At 40.8% G+C, this 22765-nt stretch overlaps 1 pseudogene; it reads right to left on the bottom strand.

Annotated features, from left to right (window-relative positions):
• Nucleotides 1-12347: 12347 nt before the first annotated feature.
• Nucleotides 12348-17813, bottom strand: LOC102706578 (annotated as a pseudogene).
• Between the last annotated feature and the right edge of the window lie 4952 nt (nucleotides 17814-22765).

The following is a 22765-nucleotide window of genomic DNA, read 5'->3' as shown; positions in this document are numbered from 1 at the left end:
CACCCTCATTAATTCAGTTGATGGCACTCTATATTTTGTAGAGTTAAACAAAAACGGACAGCAAAATCGGATGAAAACCTTTGCATTCCATCTGCTACAGATACTATGCCAACTTCCTCCAAAACCTCTCTCTCTCTCTCTCTCCATCCATGGCGAATCTCAAGCCTAGCCCGCTGCTGCGGTTTGGTCGTCAAGGCCTTCTGGTGATCCACTGGGAACCTGAGAGTTCCTCGTGTTGATCTCACCACCCCTCACCGTCCAATGAAGAGGCATGAAGAGTTTTGCTTGGCATTGGTGGAACCAAAGCTCCCGAAGCAGCATTGGGATCATCACAGGGAGTTGATCCTCGATCACATTTTAGATGAAAGGCTCTTTGAAGTCCATAGAATTTTTCACCATGCTTCTATTGTAGCTATGTTTCAGATGCACTCTATAATGCATAGGGACTCTCTGGTATATAGTGAGCCTTTTGTCTATGGTGGCATTCATTCTGTATCCTTTGTCAAGGATGACCAAGGGAAAACTAGAGAGCTACTCGGTACAATCGAGAGAGTTGGTTCTTGCTCTTGGATTTCCCCTTGTACTTTATTGGGTGGGAACACTTGAATCTTGTTACTGCTTCGTTTGGTCAGCTAACTCATTGGTTGCAAAGGGATCAAATGTTGGGTCGTGTGCTTATTAGGGCAAGGTTTAAGGACAATGATTTTGTGCCAGGAAGATAGTCCTTCATGACCCTATTGGCCCCATTGGAGGAGGCAAATCTTGGACCATCTCTGTCCTTATACTGGAAGGGGACTTTAACAACATGCCACCGGAAGAGGATCTCTACCCGCTAGGCCGTAGCCTGGCCCTGACAATGGTGATGGTAATGGCCTTAATGGTGGTAATATATGGCAAATGGGGCAGCCCCGACCAAGCCATGGTCACTGGGACGATCTGGTTCAACAACAGCAAGAGGCCAATGACGCTCTTCAGGATGCATGGGGCCAGGACAACCCCATGGGGCAAATCATGGAGGCTAATTTGGACATGAGAGTTATTTTGGAATTTGGATAGGAAACCACAATGCTACCTATGGCTGGCTTAAATGAGCACATAGATAGACTTTGTAGAGCAAAAGGTATCATGGATACTTTGTTACAGAACAATGTTATTCCAACTAACCTAAGCGCAGCTAATTCCTTCACTGTGTTGATTTTGCCAAAAGCCTACATAGTTTCTTCAGAGAAGCCGCACAAGGAAAGTTGGGCCATCTATACCTTAGAGTCTACTTTAGCTCTCTCTGTTCAAGCCCAAGCCCATTTTAAAATGGATATAATTGATCCAAGAATAGAAATAGGTAAGCCAAGAGGTAAATCTAGGAAAAAGCTCAAGGAGCTTGTAGGTATATCAAAAATACTTGATGTTGGATCTCTTAAGGAATCAGATTTTTCTTAAAACAATAGTTGTAACTCTCATTGATCTCCATATGATTGCTCAATTTCCCTTATGCAAAGGATGGGAGAAGAGTGTGGGCTAGGCCAAATTTAGATGATGCTTGATGATAGACTTCTTCAATATTTTGGCAGCTTCTTTTAAGTCTACTGCTCTTAGTTATATTTTCTGGGACTGTAATATACAGTGGCAGTTCTTAAATACTTTGAAACTTTTGTATGGCTGCACTTTGAAACATGTGGGTGTTCAGGTCAATTTATTTGGATTTGTTTGTAGTTTGTTCGTCATGAGTAATGGCTTTAAATCTTGGAATGTGCTATGCTGGAATATTAGGGGGATGAATCTCGATGCTAAGCTCCTTTCTCTAAGGCAAAAAAAATTAGGGGGATGAATGTGGTTGCTAGGTTGCTTGTGTCCAGGAGACTAAAAAGGATACTTTTCAATTATCTGATATTAAAAAGTTTGCTCCAAAAAGTTTTGATGCTTTTGCTTATGCCCCTTTTGTTGGTGCTTCTGGTGGCATCTTGATAATATGGATGTCAAAAGTTTTTGATGCTACTATTAGGGTAATTCATTCCTTTTCTGTAACAGTAGACCTTACTTCCAAACAGTCTTCTCAAGTTTGGTCTCTATCATGTGTGTATGGTCCCTGTTCTGGACCTGCAAGATCTAATTTTGTTGCATGGATGAAGAATGTACATATTGGTCAAAGCCAGAATTGGCTCTTTCTAGAAGATTTTAATTTCTAAAGGTCAGTTGAGGATAGAAATAAACCTGGGGGGAGATATGAATGATGTTTTCATCTTTAATGAAATTATCAGTTTATTGGGATTAGTGGAGATCCCTTTGAAAGGTAGAAGATTCACATGGAGCAACATGCAACAGGGACCTCTTCTAGAAAGACTTGATTGGGTTTTTTCTTCTGCTTCTTGGACCTTGTCTTTCCCTAATTCAACGGTAATTCCACTCACTCGCAACATTTCTGACCATGTGCCTTGTGTTGTTAAAATTGACACCAAGATCCCTAAGTCTCCAATCTTCAGGTTTGAAAATTTCTAGGTGCAAGTGGAGGGATTTTTTGACATTTGTGGCTTAGATTTGGTCTTTAGACCCTGGGTTTGATGATCTAGCAAAGTGTATATCATATAAGCTTAAGTTGCTTAGAAAGAGGCTTATACATTGGAGTAAAGGTCTCTCCAAATTAACTTCCCTACTCACAAATTGCAACAGAGCTATTGATTCTTTTTGGATCTAATAGAGGAAATCAGGCAACTTATTGTTCAGGAGTGGAATTTCAAAGAAACTGTCAAAATTCAAATTCTAAAACTCTTGGAGTTCAGAAAACAGTACTAGAAAAAAGTTGTACATGTAGATGGATGCTATTAGGGGAAGAAAACACAAAGTTCGTTCAGTCCATTGCCACCGAAAGATTTAGAGCAAACTCAATTTCTCAAGTTTATGATTTGAGTGGTCAAGTGGTTTCTCTGCACGAACAAAAGGCTGCACTATTCAACCAGAGCTTTTAAGAGCAGAATGGGAGTTTCTGCACTCCCCACAATGGTCTTTGAATAGCAAAATTTCTTTACTGCAGAACACAATCTGGATATTCTTGTAGATCCATTTTCAACACGGGAAATTGACAACCTTATCAAGATAATCCCGGCAGACAAAGCCCATGGCCCTGATGGTTTCAATGGACTCTTTTTGAAAAGATGTTGGTCTATTATTTCATAGGACTATTATAGACAAGCGGCCCATTTTCATGCCCAATATATTGACCTACAAAGTCTAAATAATTCATTGATAGCTCTGGTGCCAAAGAAAACATCCCCTGAACATGTGAATGATTTTAGACTCATTTCACTCACAGGAATTAGTTTGAAGGTCATAACAAAATTAATGGCTAATAGATTACAGGGGGTGATCCTAAAACTAATCATTGAAAATCAATATGGTTTTATCAAAGGCAGAACAATACAAGATTGTTTGGCTTGGTCTTTTGAATGCATTCATCAATGTCAGTAAGCAAAGAGAGAAACAATCATCCTAAAACTGGACTTTGAAAAGGCTTTTGATACAATAGAACATTCTGTTATAATCTCAGTAATGCAGCATATCGGTTTCCCAGACAAGTGGCTTCAATGAGTCCAAAGGGTATTCTCAACGGCTAACTGGCAGTGCTACTTAATGGTGTTCTTGGGAAATCATTCACTTGTAAAAGAGGGGTCCGGGATCCTCTTTCTCATCTGTTATTTGTGCTAGGAGCTGAGCTCCTTCAAAAAAATAGTGAATAAAGCCTATCAGATGGTTTGTTGTCCAAACCTATCAATGAAAAAGATGACACATATTTTTGAATTATTCAGTATGCTGATGATACTCTGGTACTGCTAAAGGCATATCAGAAAAAGTTATTTTGCTTCAAAGCCATCCTTATTTTTTCTTTACTCAATCCATTGGTCTTAAAAGTGAATTTCAACCAGTCAAGCTGAAGCATGTATCATCTTAATCTCACCCCTGAAAAATCTGAATTGATGTTTCTCCCCCAAGGTGGTAGGTTAACGTACGTTAATCAACTCAGTTCTTTCATCAATCCCTACCTACTATATGTGCACCCTACAGCTGCATATTACGAGTTATTAAGGTCATTGATACAGCAAGGAAAAATTGTCTTTGGAGAGGAAATAACCCTAGTTCTACGAGGAAGTCTTTAGCATCCTGGGATCTAGTCTGTATACCAAAGGAGAAGGGGGGCTTGGGTATAATTAATCTCAAAGTGCAGAAAATAGCATTGCTACTAAAACACCTAGTATAACTTTACAAAGGTGTAAATCTGAACGATGCACAGGTGATAGTTGGAATTTTATATGGAATTCTCAGATTTATACCTCCGAGCGGTTTTATAAGCTTAACTTCATGTCTTTGAGCCCACCAAGGCCTTATGTTTGGCTATGGAAGACCAAGTGTATTATGAGAGTCAAGATTTTTTGTATGGTTGTTATTTTCTGGCAGGCTGAACACAAAACATATACTTGATAGAAGGCATTGTGCAAAGGAGGATGACGATCTAACCTGCCCCTTATGCCCTGAAGGATAAAGAGAAACGTGATTGCATCTCTTTTTTACCTGCCCTTTCAGTGTGACATGTTGGCAATATTTGGGAATCGTTTGGAATCATAATTTAGAGTTCTTTCAGATGATATCCCTTGTAAGATGGAGGTTTAGCACAAATGGTAGAAAGGGCTTTTTAGAGATTTTATTTTTAGCATCATGACACATATGGAAGCAAAGAAATAGGTTCATCTTCGACAATATTAATCCATCATTTCAATCTTTAGAAGACCTTGGTAACCAAAGAAATTCTTCTACATCTGTATAGAATGAAGGATCCTTTGAAACAATATTATTTTTATTGGTTACAAACTCTATATATTTAATATTTTGATTGGTTACAAACTCTATAGATTTAATTTCTTACTGTACGTAAACATTTGTAAATATTTTTTCTATTCAATGAAAATACACTATTGGGCAAGCCCTGGCAGTCTTACATGTCAAAGAAGCACAATGTAGAATTGGATCAACCATTTAACATAAATCAAATTATTGTGCAGAAACAATCACCCATATCTTTTGCCTTTTGCTTATGCTTATAACCCAAAATTTAAATTTTCAACCTTAAATTTAAAGTTGATTTTGAGATTTTTCTCATCGTAATTTATTTTTCAGCCTTGTCTTTTTTATATTGCTATGAACAAAGTATATAAAAATTTTATACGCAAATTATTTTTTTATTTGCAAATATGTTGGTGGACTTTTTTCTTTAAAAGGCCAAAAGATGACCTCCGGTATTCAAAGATAGCATTAGACCCGAATCTTCTCAAACCCCTATACACCTTTGCATTGACCAGATATGACTTATTCAAATTTCAAAACAGGACAACTTACGCTGTTTTGCATGTCCTGACTGAGAATATTACTTGACCTTTGAATGATAAATCACAAACGATGAACTATACCCTATTTTATGATGATAAAAACTTCCTCAGAGAGTAATTGATTTGCTTGCATTTACAATCCTGAGGTCCTATATATTTGACTAAACAACCAAAGGAAGATACAGCATCCCTTTTGACCGATTAACCACTCGCCAGAGCAAAATACAAGTAACCAAAAGAGGCCATGAGTCCATGACATCTGAATTACATAAATGAAAGCTAGTCTAATTGACCCAACTGGCCTTCTCAGATCTGTTGGTTGATTTATCGGTTAGCCGATATTTAGGAAAGGATATAACCACCATAGTCCTATCCGTAATCTATCTCCAACTCTAAATTTGTAACCCTTATGGGCCGTAACTGCGATCGGTGGTTACGGGTCAGAATCGGATTAGGAAAAGCCCCCGAAGCCCACCAGTGCTATATAAAAGAATAGGAGCCCACGGAGACGCTCGTGTCGCTTATTCTCGCAACAAGAAATTCGAAATCAATCTCTCCCGATCAGAGACGCGCTGGAAGAGTTTCGTGCGGCGATTCCAGGGCAGTGCCGTTGGAGACCCGAAGGTCGGAGATTCAGAACAGGTCAACAGCGATCTAATCTCGCCGGAGACGAAGGAAAGAAGACGGAATTGAAGGAAAGAAAAGAAGGGAATCAGATGGCTTCATCTGCAGGTTTATTTAGTTTTCCGCATTTGAATTAATCAGTGATCTTGTATTGATTAGGGTTTCAATTCGTAATCTATTGTTTATGATTAAATTAAATTATCTAACATTGTGGTATCGGAGCTTTCCTACTCGTACTTGGTCCCACATAATCAATTTTCGGCCTAATTGATTGTTGCAATCGGATTAGGGTTCTAGTTATAACACTGGTTGTTTTACATGCCCTGTTATTAATTCGGAGTCCAATCCGAGCAATCAATCTTGAAACCCTATATCGAAAATCCCAAAAAAAATCAGTAAAATCAATTTGGTTCGGTTTACTGGGTCGAAGAAAGCTCACCGGAGCAATAACGGTCGTCGCCGTCACCGTCGGGTGGGCTTAGCCCATCCGGGCGCACGCCTGTGCCGCCGCCATTTGCGCCGGGGATCGGCTGCCATCCACCACCGTCGCCGCCGTGCGGGCTTCGGCCCGTGCGTGGCACGCGCGCGTGCGTGGTCGCCGCGCGCCGGTGCGAGGGCGCCGCCGCCTCCACTCTCCTCCGGCCGCGTCGGCTCCGCCGCGCGCGTGCCGCCACCGTCGTCGGGCCGTCACCCCGAACGGGTACCACGCCGTCGCCTCCGTGCGCGCGCGCCCCCCCCCCCAGCTGGCGGGCGACGGGCCTCGTCATTGGCGCGTGCCCTCCCTGCCGGACTACCACGCCGCCGCCTTGCATCTTCATCGCCTGTCGCCAGAGAGAGGAAAGGAGAGGAAGGAGTTCGAAAAGACCTAGGGTTAGGGTTTCGGCCGGATGGGTCACTTGATCCATGCCGCGCCGGATCTTGGCCGTCGATTTCGATCGGACGGCTATGGTGCAGCCCCTCAAATCTCCTGGGCCGCCGCCGCTACATGGGTCGTCGGTGCTTATGGGCCGACTCGGCCACATGGGCCGAGGCCCATCTACGCGCACACGCGCTGCCTAACGGGCCGGCCTCTTATGGGCTGGCCCGGTAATTAGATAGGCTAGAAAAAATATTTAATTTAATTTTGTTTAATTATTTTTTTAATTGCAGAAATCAATTTATATCTTGTTTGGGCTGTTTAAAATTGCTAAAAAAATGATAAAATATATTTTATTGCTCAGAAAATAGTTTCTAGTCAAATGGAACCAACAGGAAGTTTGCTAGAAAGAATTTATGATGTGAAGTTATTTATTGACCAACGTTATTTATGATTTCACGTCAATTTAAATTTGATTTATTTCTCCCTTGATTATTTCTGCCCAACGGTGATATAATTAAGGATTTATTTTATTATTTTCTAAGTCTTTTCTGCCCAACAGTGACTAGATTTGGAGAAGTATTTTATATAATATTTTTATTTTTATCAAATGTTTTATATTATAAATTGTTATCTGCAGCTTTGTCACAGCTTAAGAGGATTGAGCCACTTGATGGGGCTAATTATGCTGAGTGGAAAAACAACATGCTCCTGAATTTGGGGTTGTTGGAAAATGATCTTGCACTTAGAGAGGATCCACCTGTGGAACCGAAATTAGCTGATTACATAGATGAGAATGATGAGGAATGCATCAATCTCAAGTGGGCTTACGATGAAAAGTGGTCCGCTTGGGAGAAATCAAACAGAGTGTCCCTAATGTACATCAAGAGCAACATCTCTCCGTCCATTATAGGGGGGATTGCTGACTCTGACAATTTTAAGACGTACCTGGCCAACATTGAATCGAACTACAAGGCATGTACCAAAACTTATGCCAGTACTCTTATCATGAAAATGGGATCTTCTGTCTACGATGGAAAGAAAGGCATCCGACAACACATTATGGAAATGTCACACATGGCTCATCAACTAAAGACGATGGACATGGAAATTTCGGAAGCCTATCTTGTCCATTTCATCCTGAACTCACTAAACTCTGATTATGATCTGTTCAAAATTCGTTACAATACTCAAAGAGAAAAGTGGACCAATTCAGAGCTTATCTGCCACGTAGTGGAAGAGGAAGAGCGTCAAAAGGCCAAAAGGCAGAAACATATTGACCAGCTCAACCTCGTCAACTCTAAGGGCAAGAGAAAGTTCCATCAAGGAGAAGCCTCTGGATCAGAGAGAAAGGGCAAGCCATCTCACCCTCCGAAACAAGGAGGGAGTAAGGCTGCTCAATCAACTGCACAACCTTCAGCTAGGCCAAAATTCAAGAGTCCTCACTACACTTTCTGTGACAGTGATGCAAATTGGCACAGAGACTGCCCCCGCTTCAAGGAGTGGTTGGCCCGTAAAGGTATAAATGAAATTAATGAAATTTCCAACGTTAATGAATCCCTATATGTTGAGTTTTCCCGAAATTCTTGGTGGATTGACTCAGGTGCCACTGTGCACGTTACTAACTCATTATAGGGATTGAATGGCGTCCAGACGCTAAGAAAGGGGAGCACATCCTAAGAGTAGCTGATGGAGCGGAGATTAAAGTGGAGGCTGTTGGAGACCTCGCACTCAAGCTTCCCAGTGGCTACAATTTAATACTTAATAATATCTTAGTTGCTCCTTCCATTAAAAGGAATCTTATTTCAGTTAGAGTCCTAGCAGAGTCAGGATATGACTGTTATTTTTCCAAGAGAACTTGTTACATTAAACATCTAAATAAAGTAATTGGTCTTGCCTTCGTGCAAGACAAACTCTACTTGCTCTCTTTGGATCATACTGTGATGAATGTCATAAATGCCTGCAATGATAAAAATAAGACTTCATCGAAATTGTGGCACTGTTGCTTAGGCCACATTTCTAGGGGGAGAATCGAACGTCTCATTAAAGAAGAATTATTACTCCCCTTAGATTTTTCTGACGCTGATCATTGCATAGATTGCGTGAAAGGAAAATTTGCTAAATCAATTAAGAAAGGAGCCACTAGGAGCACGAGTCCACTAGAAATAATTCACATTGATATTTGTGGACTGTTCCTAGTGACATCTGTAGATGGTTTTGATTCATTCATTACATTTACGGATGATTACTCCCGTTATGGATATATTTACCCCATAAGCGATCGTTCCGAATCTCTCGAAAAATTCAAAATATTCAAAGCAGAAGTTGAAAACCAGCACAACGCGAAAATTAAAATAGTGAGATCGGACCGTGGTGGTGAATACTATGGGAAACATGCTCCATTTGGGCAAAGTCCTGGTCCATTTGCTCAATATCTTCAGATTCATGGGATTATTGCTCAATATTCCATGCCTGGGGAGCCTCAACAAAATGGAGTGGCAGAAAGACGCAACCGCACACTCATGGAGATGGTGTGGAGCATGCTTAGTTACTCCAACTTATCAAATAAATTATGGATTGAGGCATTAAAACCGGCTGCACACATTCTAAACAAAGTTCCAAGCAAGTCGGTGCCGAAAACTCCGTATGAATTATGGACCGGAAGAAAACCGACATTGAATTATTTGAAAGTGTGGGGCTACCGTATAGAAGCTAAATTATTCACCCCCAATTAAAAAAATTAAACCCCAAGACTGTGAGTTGCCATTTTATCGGTTACCCGTTGCATTCTAAGGGATATCGATTTTACTGTCCAGACGTGTCACTAAATTTATAGAAACCAGACAGGCTGTCTTCTTGGAAAATTATGAAACGGGGAGTTCACAGGAAAGGGAAATTAATCTTGAGGAAATTCGGGTGAGTGTTTCTTCTCCTCCGGAAATCCAAGAGAATAATGTCCCTATTTTTCATAATGTACCACAAACTGTAGTTCCCACTGTTGGCGCTACGGCTACTGCTGAGGAAAATACCAAAACCCATGAGAATAATGAGTCTCAACAGAGTCCTATGATACATAATGGAGAAGAAATTCCGCAACCTGATCCTGAACCGTCTGTGGTCAATAATGAAAATCAAGAATTAAGACGATCACAACGGAACAGGAGATCTGCCATCCCTGATTATTATGAAATTTACATGGGTGAAGATATTGGGAAGGTAGACGACCCCACCTCATTTAAAGAAGCCATAAGCAGTCAAAATTCATCCAAGTGGATTCAAGCCATGGAAGATGAACTCAAATCAATGAGCCAAAATAAAGTGTGGGATCTAGTAGAAATTCCTAAAGGAGCAAAAATAGTAGGCTGCAAATGGGTCTACAAAAATTAAATTGGACTCCAAAGGAAATATCGAATGATTCAAGGCAAGACTTATGGCGAAGGGTTTTTCGCAGAAAGAAGGAATTGATTACAATGAAACGTTTTCTCCTGTCTCTAAGAAAGACTCATTCAGAATTGTCATGGCGCTAGTGGCACAATGTGATTTAGAGCTCCATCAAATGGATGTGAAAACAACATTTCTAAATGGCGATTTAAATGAAAATATTTACATGGCTCAACCGGAAGGTTTTGTTATGGAAGGAAAGAGCCATATGGGATGCAAACTTAAGAAATCCATCTATGGACTTAAACAGGCACCAAGACAATGGAACCTTAAGTTCGATGAAATTATCAAGAAATTCGGATTTAAGGAAAATAAGGTGGACAACTGCATTTATACCAAAATTAAAGGTAGAAAATTCATTATACTAGTACTCTATGTAGATGACATTTTATTAGCAAGCAGTGACAAGAATCTGCTGTGAGAAACCAAGGAATTTTTGTCATCGAAATTTGATCTGAAAGATCTCAATGATGCATCATACGTTTTGGGTATCGAGATTCACCGAGACAGGTCCAATGGAGTGCTACGATTATCTCAGAGATCATATATTTCCAGAATATTGGAAAGATATAATATGAGCAAATGCTCGACATCACCTGCTCCAATTATAAAAGGGGACAAATTTGGTTCATTCCAAAGTCCGAGAAATGAATTGGAAGAAAAAGAAATGAGTAAGGTACCATATGCTTCAGCTGTCGGAAACTTAATGTATGCTCAAGTTTCTACGCGACTAGACTTGGCGTTTGTAACCAGGATGCTTGCCAGATATCTGTCTAAACCAGGTATGGACCACTGGAAGGCAGTAAAGAAAGTATTGCGTTATTTGCAAGGAACTAAACATTACATGCTCACATACAGAAAATCTGATAAGCTTGAAGTTACAGGCTATTCGGATGCTGACTTCGCAGGGTGTTTAGATACCAAAAAATCTACTTCTGGGTATATATTCACTCTCGCGGGGGGAGCCATTTCATGGAAAAGTACTAAACAAACACTGACTGCATCGTCGACAATGCATGCAAAATTTGTGGCATGTTATCACGCAACGGGGCAGGCTGTATGGCTCAAAAATTTTATCCCGGGATTACAAGTAGTTGACAGCATTGAAAGACCACTGACAATATACTGTGACAATGAGGCCGCAGTTTTCTATACGAGTAACAACAAGTCAAGTGAAGCTGCCAAACACATTGACATTAAATATCATGTTGTGAAAGATAGAGTACAGGATCAAACAATTAAAATTGAATACATAAACACTAAATCAATGCTTGCGGATCCGTTAACCAAAGGCTTACCTCCCAATTTGTTCAAAGAACATGTGGCCAACATGGGATTGTGTAATGACCTTGAATATAATCCTGGAAACCGGGACAATTAAATTCAATGAACACCCGCTTAATTAATCAAGGGTTTATTTGTATGATATTGTGAACTATAAGTCTTGTCGTCTCAATAATGCTAAATGTTGTTGTGACACATTCCTTTGGGGAGCTATATCATATGATGGACTCGTAATTAACCTGGAGAATGTTAGTTGATTTATCAGTTAGCCGATATTTAGGAAAGGATATAACCACTGTAATCCTATCCGTAATCTATCTCTAACTCTAAATTCGTAACCCTCGTGGGCCATAACTGCGATCGGTGGTTACGGATCAGAATAGGATTAGGAAAAGCCCCCGAGACCCACCAGTGCTATATAAAAGAGGAGCCCACAGGGACGCTCGTGTCGCTTATTCTCGCAACCAGAAATTCGAAATCAATCTCTCCCGATCAGAGACGCGCTAGAAGGGTTTCGTGCAGCGATTCCAGGGCAGTGCCGTTGGAGACCCGAAGGTCGGAGATTCAGAACAGGTCATCAGCGATCTAATCTCGCCGGAGATGAAGGAAAGAAAACAGAATTGAAGGAAAGAAAAGAAGGGAATCAGATGGCTTCATCTGCAGGTTTATTTAGTTTTTCGCATTTGAATTAATCGGTGATCTTGTATTGATTAGGGTTTCAATTCGTAATCTATTGTTTATGATTGAATTAAATTATCTAACAAGATCCCCTCCCACCCTCTTTCATTTTGCACACCTTCATAGACCTTGTATATACATTCAATCATGTACAGTATCTTATGAGTCTCCAAGACCTAACAATATGAAGGATCAAAAATATGATAAATTGCAGGAACAGCAAAAAGTCAACAATTGCTGGTGTTGGTCCGGCCACAATAGATATAATATAAATGCTTACCTTTAAACAAGTACCTACACAAGTGATGATGTGCGAGGGAGGGATGGAGCGATGAGGACAGCCTCACCACTTGTGGCTTTTGCTGATGCAACCTCTTCTAGGCGTTTCCATACAGATTCTTGCTTCAATTTAAGCTCCTTTTCTTTAGCTTGGTTTACCTCATACTTCCTCAAACATTCTTTAAAATGTTCAGCATCGCGATCAGAGAATAACTTTTGTACGTTAAGAGAGAGACTTTTCACAGCCTGGTTCCAGTGCTCATTAACATTTTTTCTCCAGTGCAGAAAAGATGATAGGCAATATCACCTTACTGTTTTGTCTAATTAAATTTTCAATGTGGTCGTTGTTCCACAAAAACAATGCCCTCTCGGCAACCTTCAAAGGGAAAAAACACACAGTTAGTATCAACAAATTGGTGCTACTATCATGATATATGGAAACAAATAAAAAATGAGGTATAGATCATACAAATATTGGACTAAAATCATTAAACCAACAAATTGTGCACCATGATCAATTATAAACAGAGGCAACATGAGGATAGCAACAAATACAGCACACCAATGAAAGCAGGAAGATCTACACAGGGAATGCTAACTTATGAACTTGCCAAAGTGAGAATGAATGCAACAGGAGACAATTACCAATATAAATAAAAATTGAGTGCACAATCTCAACTGAAGAAATTTGTACATGCCCCAACAGCACCACAAGTAATAGCCAGAGCCAGTTTTCTTGTTTCAACAAGATCCGGTGATGCAGTGACCAATCATTACTGCCCCTACCTTTTTTTCATTTGCATTGAGATTGCCCCTACAGATATCTGATCTGGAAGTTGCCAGATTAATTTTCCATGCTGGTCAATGGATTCTATGATTGCACATTAATGGAGTATATGATCTAAAAAAGTGTAGCACATCTTCCACCCCCCAGCAAAAGAGTTCTCTGATTAAAAGTCAGTGATCTTCAATTTATTAATCCCAGTAGTTTTTTTTTAGCATGGAAATTCACTTTTTTAGCACAAACAAGTATTAGTGCTTATGGAGTTATCACTCGATATCTCACTAGCATGAGTCACATGTCAGTGATACAACAAGCGGCAAACCATCAATTTTATTTTCCATAATAGAAACCTTTATTGTAGAGAAAACCACATGATACAATAAGAAAGTTTGTTTGTTGAGCAGCTATTAATATCATAGCCCACATCTCCTAAAAATTAACTGGTACATACTTAAATATCCAGAATTGAGGTGCCTATGAACAATTAAAAAATAGGTCATATATCATAATAACTATTAGCTTACAGCAAATCATATCAAGTTTCAGATCCTTAAAATGAATACATTATTCTGCATTATGATTAATCATTTGGGACGAATTAATTTCATCAAATAAAAAGATATACAGATATGCGGATACAATATATATATCCACTGTCCAAACTCTGAAATACTATGAACATATTGACAAATTTATACTCCCTCTATCCCATAATATAAGTCATAACTACTTTTCTTTCTTTGTTCCATAATATTAGACGTGCATGCAAGCATGCATTAACTAGCACATTCCTCACCATCAAAACGTCCAATCACATTACATGCATGCATACATGCACCTAGGTAATGTAAACGAGAAGGTGGTTATAATTCTTTCTTGGTTTTTGTGTTAGTGGTGGTTGCGCCTTATATTATGGGATAGAGGGAGTACATAACAGACTAAACACACCTATCTTACCTAAAACACAAATAACAATTATGGTGTACCAATCAAAGTTAATTCATAACAAACATGTATAAATCGCAAAACCAGAAACAAGTTATAATTTATTGTTCACATGATGTTTGTCTTAGAGTCAGCCAAAGCCCTCCAATTACTTCTAAAGATGTTAGACAAAACATTTTCTCAGGATAGACTGAAAAGGGATGCATCTTGCAGATGTGATGAGGAACAGGGTAAAAATAGTTTAGTTTGAGGAAATTTCATCTCATCAAAACACTATGAAAAAGTTTTTAACCTTTCTCTTCACTCTGAATTTTAACAATATGTTTGGCATAATCACATTCCAACAGGAATCCAGACCACCTGGTCATCAAACCTAATGATGTTCCAAACATCTTTGATCTTTTTATGATGATCATGTAACAAACATAACCAAATAGGCATTGGGAGAAGCTAGCCAGCTATGTGAGACAACATTCTACCTTGGTACTTACAGGAAAGATATAACGAGCTATTCTAAGTTAATGATAAATGCATGGAAGAAAAATGTAACTATACTGTTCAGTGTTCAGATTAAAGAATGCAAACATAATAGCATAAGAAAACAGTCTGGAAGCTAGTTCGAAATTAGAAGTCCATGGCAGATGCAACCAAAATTCTGTTTTTCATAAATTTGTAGTGGTAGAAATTTGTTTTTGTCACCGCCTTTAGTTTGTCTTCTGAATACAACAGCATAGAATTGCTAGCACCAAACTAGTGCTGTCCAATAAAGGAAGCGCAAAGGGTGAGAGAATAGGCAAACGCAAATTCACAGTTCCCAAAAAAAAATGATACATTAGAGAAGATAGAAGACATTAAATAAAACAGAAATGCTAAATCCTTATCTTATGAAGACAAAGAGCATATGGTTTTACCAAATAAATCAGCATCCCAATTGGAATGTAATCAATCAAATGATATGCCTTTATAAAACTGCTATATATAGATGAATAAAATAAGAATCTTATGAAGCAATGGATACAACTACAGCTAGCAGAATACCACTGATATTTTAGACAACGATGCATCTGTTTCAACTATGATACAAACTTGGAAAAAGTCTACTTTACCCCTTGAACTATAAGGGTTGGTCTACTTAACCCCTAATGTATGAAACTGGATATTCCACCCACTGAAGTACAAAAACTAGATCAAATAACCCACTGAAGCGGTTTTGTCCGTGGTTTTGCCACGTAGATGCTGACGTGATAGCGCTATTGCTTGCATGACACAGAGATTGACCCATTAAACCCAAGTTGAACCAAATGTTTCTTTTCACTCATTGATTAACAATCCTAAAAGTTACATATTATCACTAATGTTTATCATTCTCAAGCCAATTCACTTGTGGAAAAAAAATATTAAACTGCCAAATGGGTCAATCTATGTGCCATACAAGCAATATCGCTACCACGCCATCATCTACATGGCAAAACCACCTACAAAACCGCTTCAGGGGGTTATTTGATCTAGTTTTGTACTTCAGGGGGTGTAATATCCAATTTCATACATTAGGGGGTTAAATAGACCAACACTGATTGTTCAGGGGGTGAAGTAGACTTTTTCCTACAAACTTCAGCAACATAGGTAATAAAATTGCACAAAGGATGCATTCATCAAGAGCATGGTAAGAAAAATACCTGAAAGTGAGAACTATTAAGGCAGCATGTAATCTGGCGGAAAAGAGGAACCATACATCTTTGGAACTCCGCAGGTTGTGTTGAATCGAGTATCTCCTCCAATTCTCCCAAAAACATCACCTCCTTTGTGCTGTTTGTGATAGGCCAGTATTTTATGAGGCCTCTGATAACAGTATCTGCGAGCTTGCAATCTTTTTCAACAAACTGTGTGATGCAATAAGACAGCTGTTGATGGTACAGTGAAATGCACTTTGGCTTGTGAAGTGGAATTAAGGTCCGTACAAGGAACAACTTATGCTCCTCCTTGATTGGTAAAGCAAATCCATTGATGATACTTCCTAAAATTTCCAAGAGCTCAGCAATGCCATTGTGCTTTTCGGTTTCATAGATGAACTGGTAAAATATATTATTGATAGCTTTCCTAATAAAAGGTCTATACACCGTGAACTTTCCATAGATACGATGAAGTGTCATCTTTAGGTATTCCCTCTCCCTAGGGTCTTCTGAGTCAAAGATGTCAAGTAGTCTTAAAATGAAGGAATGGTCGATATATCTCTTAGCTAATTTGGCATCTGTTTCTGGAGACTGGATAAATTTCAACAGCAACTCATAGACGATCTGCAAATGAGGCCATGCAGGGTCCATCAAAAGCTTGAAGCACCTTTTTCTCTCTGGGTGGAGAAGTTAGTGTCCTGAATAAGTTTACTGAAATCATTTTGGTGATTTCCAACAAAACTGTTTCAGGGAACTTAACAGTGGCAGACACAACATAGTCGACGATTTCCAACAGTATTTGACTTTTTATTTCCTTCTCCTGTATGTTCTTTGCCGGATCAGTAACGTCAAAAACAGTGCAGCACAATTTCAACTTTCTGATCAGCAGATTCTGTTTCTCCGAGTTTGGCACATCCTTAAAGCTCGGCAACGGTTGGAAGTTAGAAGAAAGCAAATTACCATTTGTCCTCGCATTTGGATTCTCTACGTGGTTTCCACTCCCGTAGCTGAGCCCGGTACTAGAGATAACTGGCGGTTGGCTACTCAAGTTAGGCGTGGCCCTATCAGCAAGTCCGAGACCTGACACCTGGTCCAACACGGAAGGGCTCGTCCCAGCAAAGAAATCCTTATCTGCTGACTTGGCATTCTTCCGCCGCCCAAATATTTGCTTCATCATAATATCACCCAATATAGCTGACGCCACCTGAATCAGATAGTCGACGATACAATCTTAAAAACCTACCCTGAACAAAATATGCAACCCTTTGTGCTTTCTCCTTGCTTGCAAAGCTGCCACTACCACATATCAAACCCTAATTACACTACCACCCCCAGCATACTCCCATTGCACACTGCGAAGCTAAAGACTGTGCAAGCTATCGCCAAATCAGCCACTCCAACCTGCAACACCCAGAGGGAAATATAAGCAAAATTGATGGCAAGCAGCCCAACAACGCAAAGAAAACAAAGCCATTACTGCATTGATCCCCTCAACACCAACTGATCTGCTATCCCCACCGCTAAATCGCACCAGGCGTCAACAAACAACCCCAACCCCAATACAGCCAAGTAAAACTACCCCTCAAGCCCCCCTCCTCTCCTCTCCCGCCCAACCCCAGAACCACCACCGCCTCTAGCTCGAATCGTGGTGCGAGGATTCAGCGACGGCATATCCCCAAAGTAGTACACAGCAGATTAGATTAAAGAAGAGGCTCTGAATTCCCGAACCGTAAAATGCAGAGGGTCCAACCATACGCTGAATCCGGAGGTGAGGTGAGGCGAGGCAAGGGCAAGGCCACCGAGGCAGAGTCGGGGTGGGGTGGTGGATGCGCCCGCGCGAGGCGGCGGCAGGCAGGCGGAGGGAGGAGGGTGGAGCGTGGGGGGCGGCGGGGCGCGTGGGTTGGTGGCGGCCAGACGGTGGTTGCTGGTTTTGGCGTGGCGTTCGCTGGAACCTGACCCTGATCGATGACTAGTATACTCTACTCCTCCTGTAGTACGTGGGGTCAAGGCGAGAGTGGGGGTTGACTGGCCAGCTTGGTGGGCCGCCGGTAGACCGGGCCCGCCACCCCAACGTTGGGTTTAGTTTTCTGGTCAAGTTTACATATATTTATTGAGGGGCTGTATGGTTTCCAAAAATTTTCGTCCAAAAACATCACATCAAATTTTTGGATATCTAAATAGAGTATTAAATATAGATAAATCAAAAAACTAATTGCACAGTTATATGAGAAATCGTGAGACGAATCTTTTGACCCTAATTAGTACGTGATTAGCCATAAGTGCTACAGTAACCCACATGCGCTAATGACAGACTAATTAGGCTCATCGTCTCGCGGTTTCCACGCCAGCCGTGAAATTCGTTTTTTCATTCGTATCCGAAAACCCTTTCTGACATCCGGTCAAACCCCTTCCAACATCCGGTCAAACGTCTGATATGACGTGCAAAAATTTTCATTTCACCAACTAAACACCCCCTGACTCGATCGGGCTTTCTGCTTTTGTACTAGTAGAATGTAGAATTTCTTTTGTTTTTATAGGTTTTTAATAAAAATTTATTTAAATTTTTTTTCAAAAATCTCAATTAATCTCCTAAAGCCCAGCTAGCGGACGTGAAATATAAAACGTCCACTACCTAGACGTGGTAGCTAACATGGTAGACGGTGACGGGGCGAGGGACGACGATCGTTGGAGCTTGGAGGGGAATTTTGGGGTGGCCCACTTGCCAACGAGCTACGGCATTTTATTGATGGTAGGGCCATCTGCAAACTTTTAAAGACATCCAGTTTGGGGGACTAATGGGCTAGATTGTTTTGCAGGTGGCCTCTAGTCACTTAGTGTTGATGTAAAATTGTACTTCACACGGTAGGGATGGGAAATCTATTTAACTCCAGTATAGGTCCTAAATCTTTTGGTTCATGGCGTGTCAGTTGATTTGACCCCGCAATTGACAAGCATAAAACGAAGTTAAATTCAATCAGTCGATTGGCCTCCGGGTCGATGGTAAATGTGGTAATCAGCTGATTTGATCAGCTTGATAATAATAATAATAATCAATATAAATAAGAGAATCATATATAACTAGTTATTAATCAATTTGTTAAGTATCCAATCTACTTTATTATAAATAATCTTGATAGACTGAACCGGACCGAACCGAGACAGTATAATATTATGACTAATAAAGATAAATCAGAATGTTAAGTCGACGATCGAGATCAACAGTAATACTATGGAGTGGCAAGAGAGGAGCATAAATCAATGGTTATGCAATAGATAGTGGATTGCACAGGTTCAGTCTCTTAATATGAGAATACTCTACTCTTATTGAGATTGTATTTGGTGTATAATAGATCGTAACAATGAGTTAAACAATTTAATAAGTCATATCCCCTGCCCCCTTACATACCAAGGGGCAAGATCTTATAGATAGAGACCTAATCTAACAAGATCAAGTCTATCCGCCCTAGATATGATCAAATACGCTAATCTAGGCATATAATCTAGATCTTACCATACGTCTAACCGATCCGCTTTGATGTTCTATCTTACATCTTTTTTCCCAACTTAGTGTTGGAATTATTAATTGGGTTAAGGCCCATGTGTAGAATAATTCCTAGGAAAATCACAAAAGCCCACCTCATGGAAGCATGCATGAGAACATTTAGTACCATCTTGTTAGTTCTATGAGAGTGAGACCTCCTTAAAGAGGAGAGTGCTCTCTAGGCTCTTGAGCAAGAAGGAAACAGAGCAACACACGCGCGCTCGCTCGCCTCGCCTGGCCTGGCCTGACTCGGGCACGGGCCGGGTGGCGAGCGCACTCGACATGCGCGTGAATGGCGCGCTCGACATGCGCGTGAATGGTCTGCCAAAATTGGCTCCTTGTGCTTGCGCAGATACGGCTTCCTTTTGCAGTTTTGTTTTGCTGTGTGAAACAGAAATTCCGGTGACCAGTTTTGGAAACTTATCGTATCGGATTCTTTCTTGCGCGAGATAGCGTAGAGTCCGGATAGGTTACGCGTGGCCTATCCGGTTCGGTTACGACGTGGTAGGCGTGCTGATCACACGTCCTATAAATACTAGACCGCTACCTCGTTGCAACGTACGTGAAGAACAATCTAGGCTTTGCCTCCTCTCTATGCTGCGCCGCCACTGTCGTCTACTCCGTCCTCTTCGCCGGCGTGCACCAGCGATCGGGAAAGAAGGTCTCCGAAACCGTCGTCCTCGTGAAGTCCTGCACCGGGAGAGGGCGAATAAGGTTTTTAGGAAGCGCTCTGCGCGACTGCTTGCTGTTCGTCAACGACGGCTCGTCTTCCCCGTCGATCGGTCGTGGCTCGCTGTCGTCAACATCCTATGCCAGGAGTCGTTCGTGCTGCTTCCAATCCTCTTCAAAACAACCTTCGGTACAGGTCAATTATATTTAATCTAGTTCTGCATCTATTTAATCTATTCGTGTGTAGCTATTTCGCATACATGTTTAGATTAGATCTGTACATATTGGTTGATCTATGTATTGCCATGCTTTCGCTTTACAATGTCATGATTTATTTACGCAATAGATTAAATTATTATGTGCTTATACTTTCAACAATCCAAAAAACTTATTATAGGCACTCTGATTTTTCGATGGTTGGTTTTGCCGATGCACTGAGGCCGGATAAATTCACCGGTGTGCACTTTAAGAGATGGCAGATCAGGGTCACTCTGTGGCTGATGGCTATGAAAAGTGCTTCTGGGTTAGTACTGGTAAACCTGAAGGGGTTCTGACTGCTGAACAGTAGAAAGAATTCGAGGAAGCTACTACTATGTTTGTAGGAGGCATTCTTAGCGTTCTTGGTGATCGTCTTGTAGAGTCGTATATGCATATGACTGACGCTAAGGAGTTATGGCATGCGCTGAATACCAAATTCGGTGCCACTGATGCTAGCAATGAGTTGTATATCATGGAGCAATTTCATGATATTAGGATGGTTGATAACCGTTCTGTGGTCTAACAGGCTCATGATATACAAACCATTGCTAAGGAACTCAAACTACTAAAGTGCGCCTTACCCGACAAGTTTGTGGCCGCGTGTATTATTGCGAAGCTTCCTCCTACTTGGAGAAATTTGGGCACTGCACTAAAACACAAGAGACAGGAATATTCCGTTGAGGGTTTGATTTCGTCTCTTGATGTTGAAGAGAAGGCTCGGGCTAAGGATGCTGCGTCTAAAGGCGATGGGGACAGTCAAGTGCTAATGTGGTGCACAAGCCCTCTCACAAGAACAACGGGAATTCAAAGCCAAGCAGAACACTAACTTCAAGAAGAAAGGTAACAATGACAACAAACAAGAGAGGACTTGCTTCGTGTGTGACATGCCTGGCCATCTGGCTAGGAAGTGCCCACGACGCAAGGGCATGAAGGCACCTGTTGGACAGACTTCTAACTCTGTCAATGTGACCATTGGCAAGACTGAAGATGGGACAGGGTATGGTAATTTTCCTACTGTTCTTTCAATCAGTCAGTCTACTAATTGATGGGTTGATACAGGAGCCAATGTACATGTTTGTTCTGATATCTCATTGTTTACCTCTTATCAGGTCATCTGAGATTCCCCTGTCCTAATGGGGAATGAGTCGCATGCTTTTGTTCATGGTGTTGGCACGGTAGATCTGAAGTTTACTTCGGGAAAGATCGTGCAGCTGAAGAACGTGCAGCATGTCCCTACTATCGACAAGAATCTCGTTAGTGGTTCTCGTCTATGTAGAGACGGATTTAAGTTAGTGTTTGAATCTAATAAAGTAGTCGTGTCTAAACATAGATATTTTATTGGTAAAGGCTATGAGTGCGGAGGCCTGTTCCGCTTTTCCCTTTCTGATTTTTGCAATAAGTCTGTGAACCATGTTTGTGGCAGTGTGGATGATGAGGCTAATGTTTGGCACTCACGTTTATGTCATATTAATTTTGGTTTGATGTCTCGGCTTTCAAGTATGAGTTTGATTCCTAAATTTTCCATTGTCAAAGGTTCTAAGTACCATAGTTGTGTGCAATCAAAGCAACCTCATAAGCCCCACAAGGCTGCCGAGGAGAGAAACTTGGCGCCATTAGAACTCCTTCATTCTGATCTGTGCGAGATGAATGGGGTGTTGACTAAGGGTGGAAAACGATACTTCATGACATTGATTGATGATGCTACTAGATTTTGCTACGTGTATTTGCTAAAAACGAAAGATGAGGCTCTAGACTATTTTAAAATCTATAGGCAAAAGTTGAGAACCAACTTGACAGAAAGATAAAAAGACTTAGGTCAGATCGTGGTGCAGAATTTTTTTCAAACGAATTTGACTTATTCAGTGAGGAACATGGCATAATACATGAGAGGACGCCTCCCTATTCTCCCGAATCCAACGGGGTTGCCGAAAGGAAGAACCGCACGCTCACTGACTTGGTGAATGCCATGTTAGATACCGCGGGGCTACCTCAGGCATGGTGGGAGGAGGCATTGTTGACCTTGAATCATGTACTTAACAGAATTCCTAATAGAAATAAGGACAAAACACCATACGAGGTATGGATTGGGAGAAAACCATCACTTTCTTACTTACGTACGTGGGGGTGCTTGGCAAAAGTCAATGTACTAATTCCTAAGAAACGTAAGTTGGGACCCAAGACTGTGGATTGTGTCTTTCTGGGATATGCTCATCATAGCATTGCTTATAGGTTTTTAATAGTTAAATCTGAGGTACCGGACATGCATGTTGGTACAATTATGGAGTCTCGAGATGCCACTTTCTTTGAGAACATTTTCCCAATGAAAGATAGACATAACACTTCTAGCCAATCTTCTGAGATGGTGCC

Source organism: Oryza brachyantha, chromosome 7, assembly GCF_000231095.2.
Source record: "Oryza brachyantha chromosome 7, ObraRS2, whole genome shotgun sequence".
NCBI classification, from domain to species: domain Eukaryota; kingdom Viridiplantae; phylum Streptophyta; class Magnoliopsida; order Poales; family Poaceae; genus Oryza; species Oryza brachyantha.
Note: the sequence above shows the minus strand (reverse complement) of the source record. Positions and strands in the feature narration are given on the sequence as shown.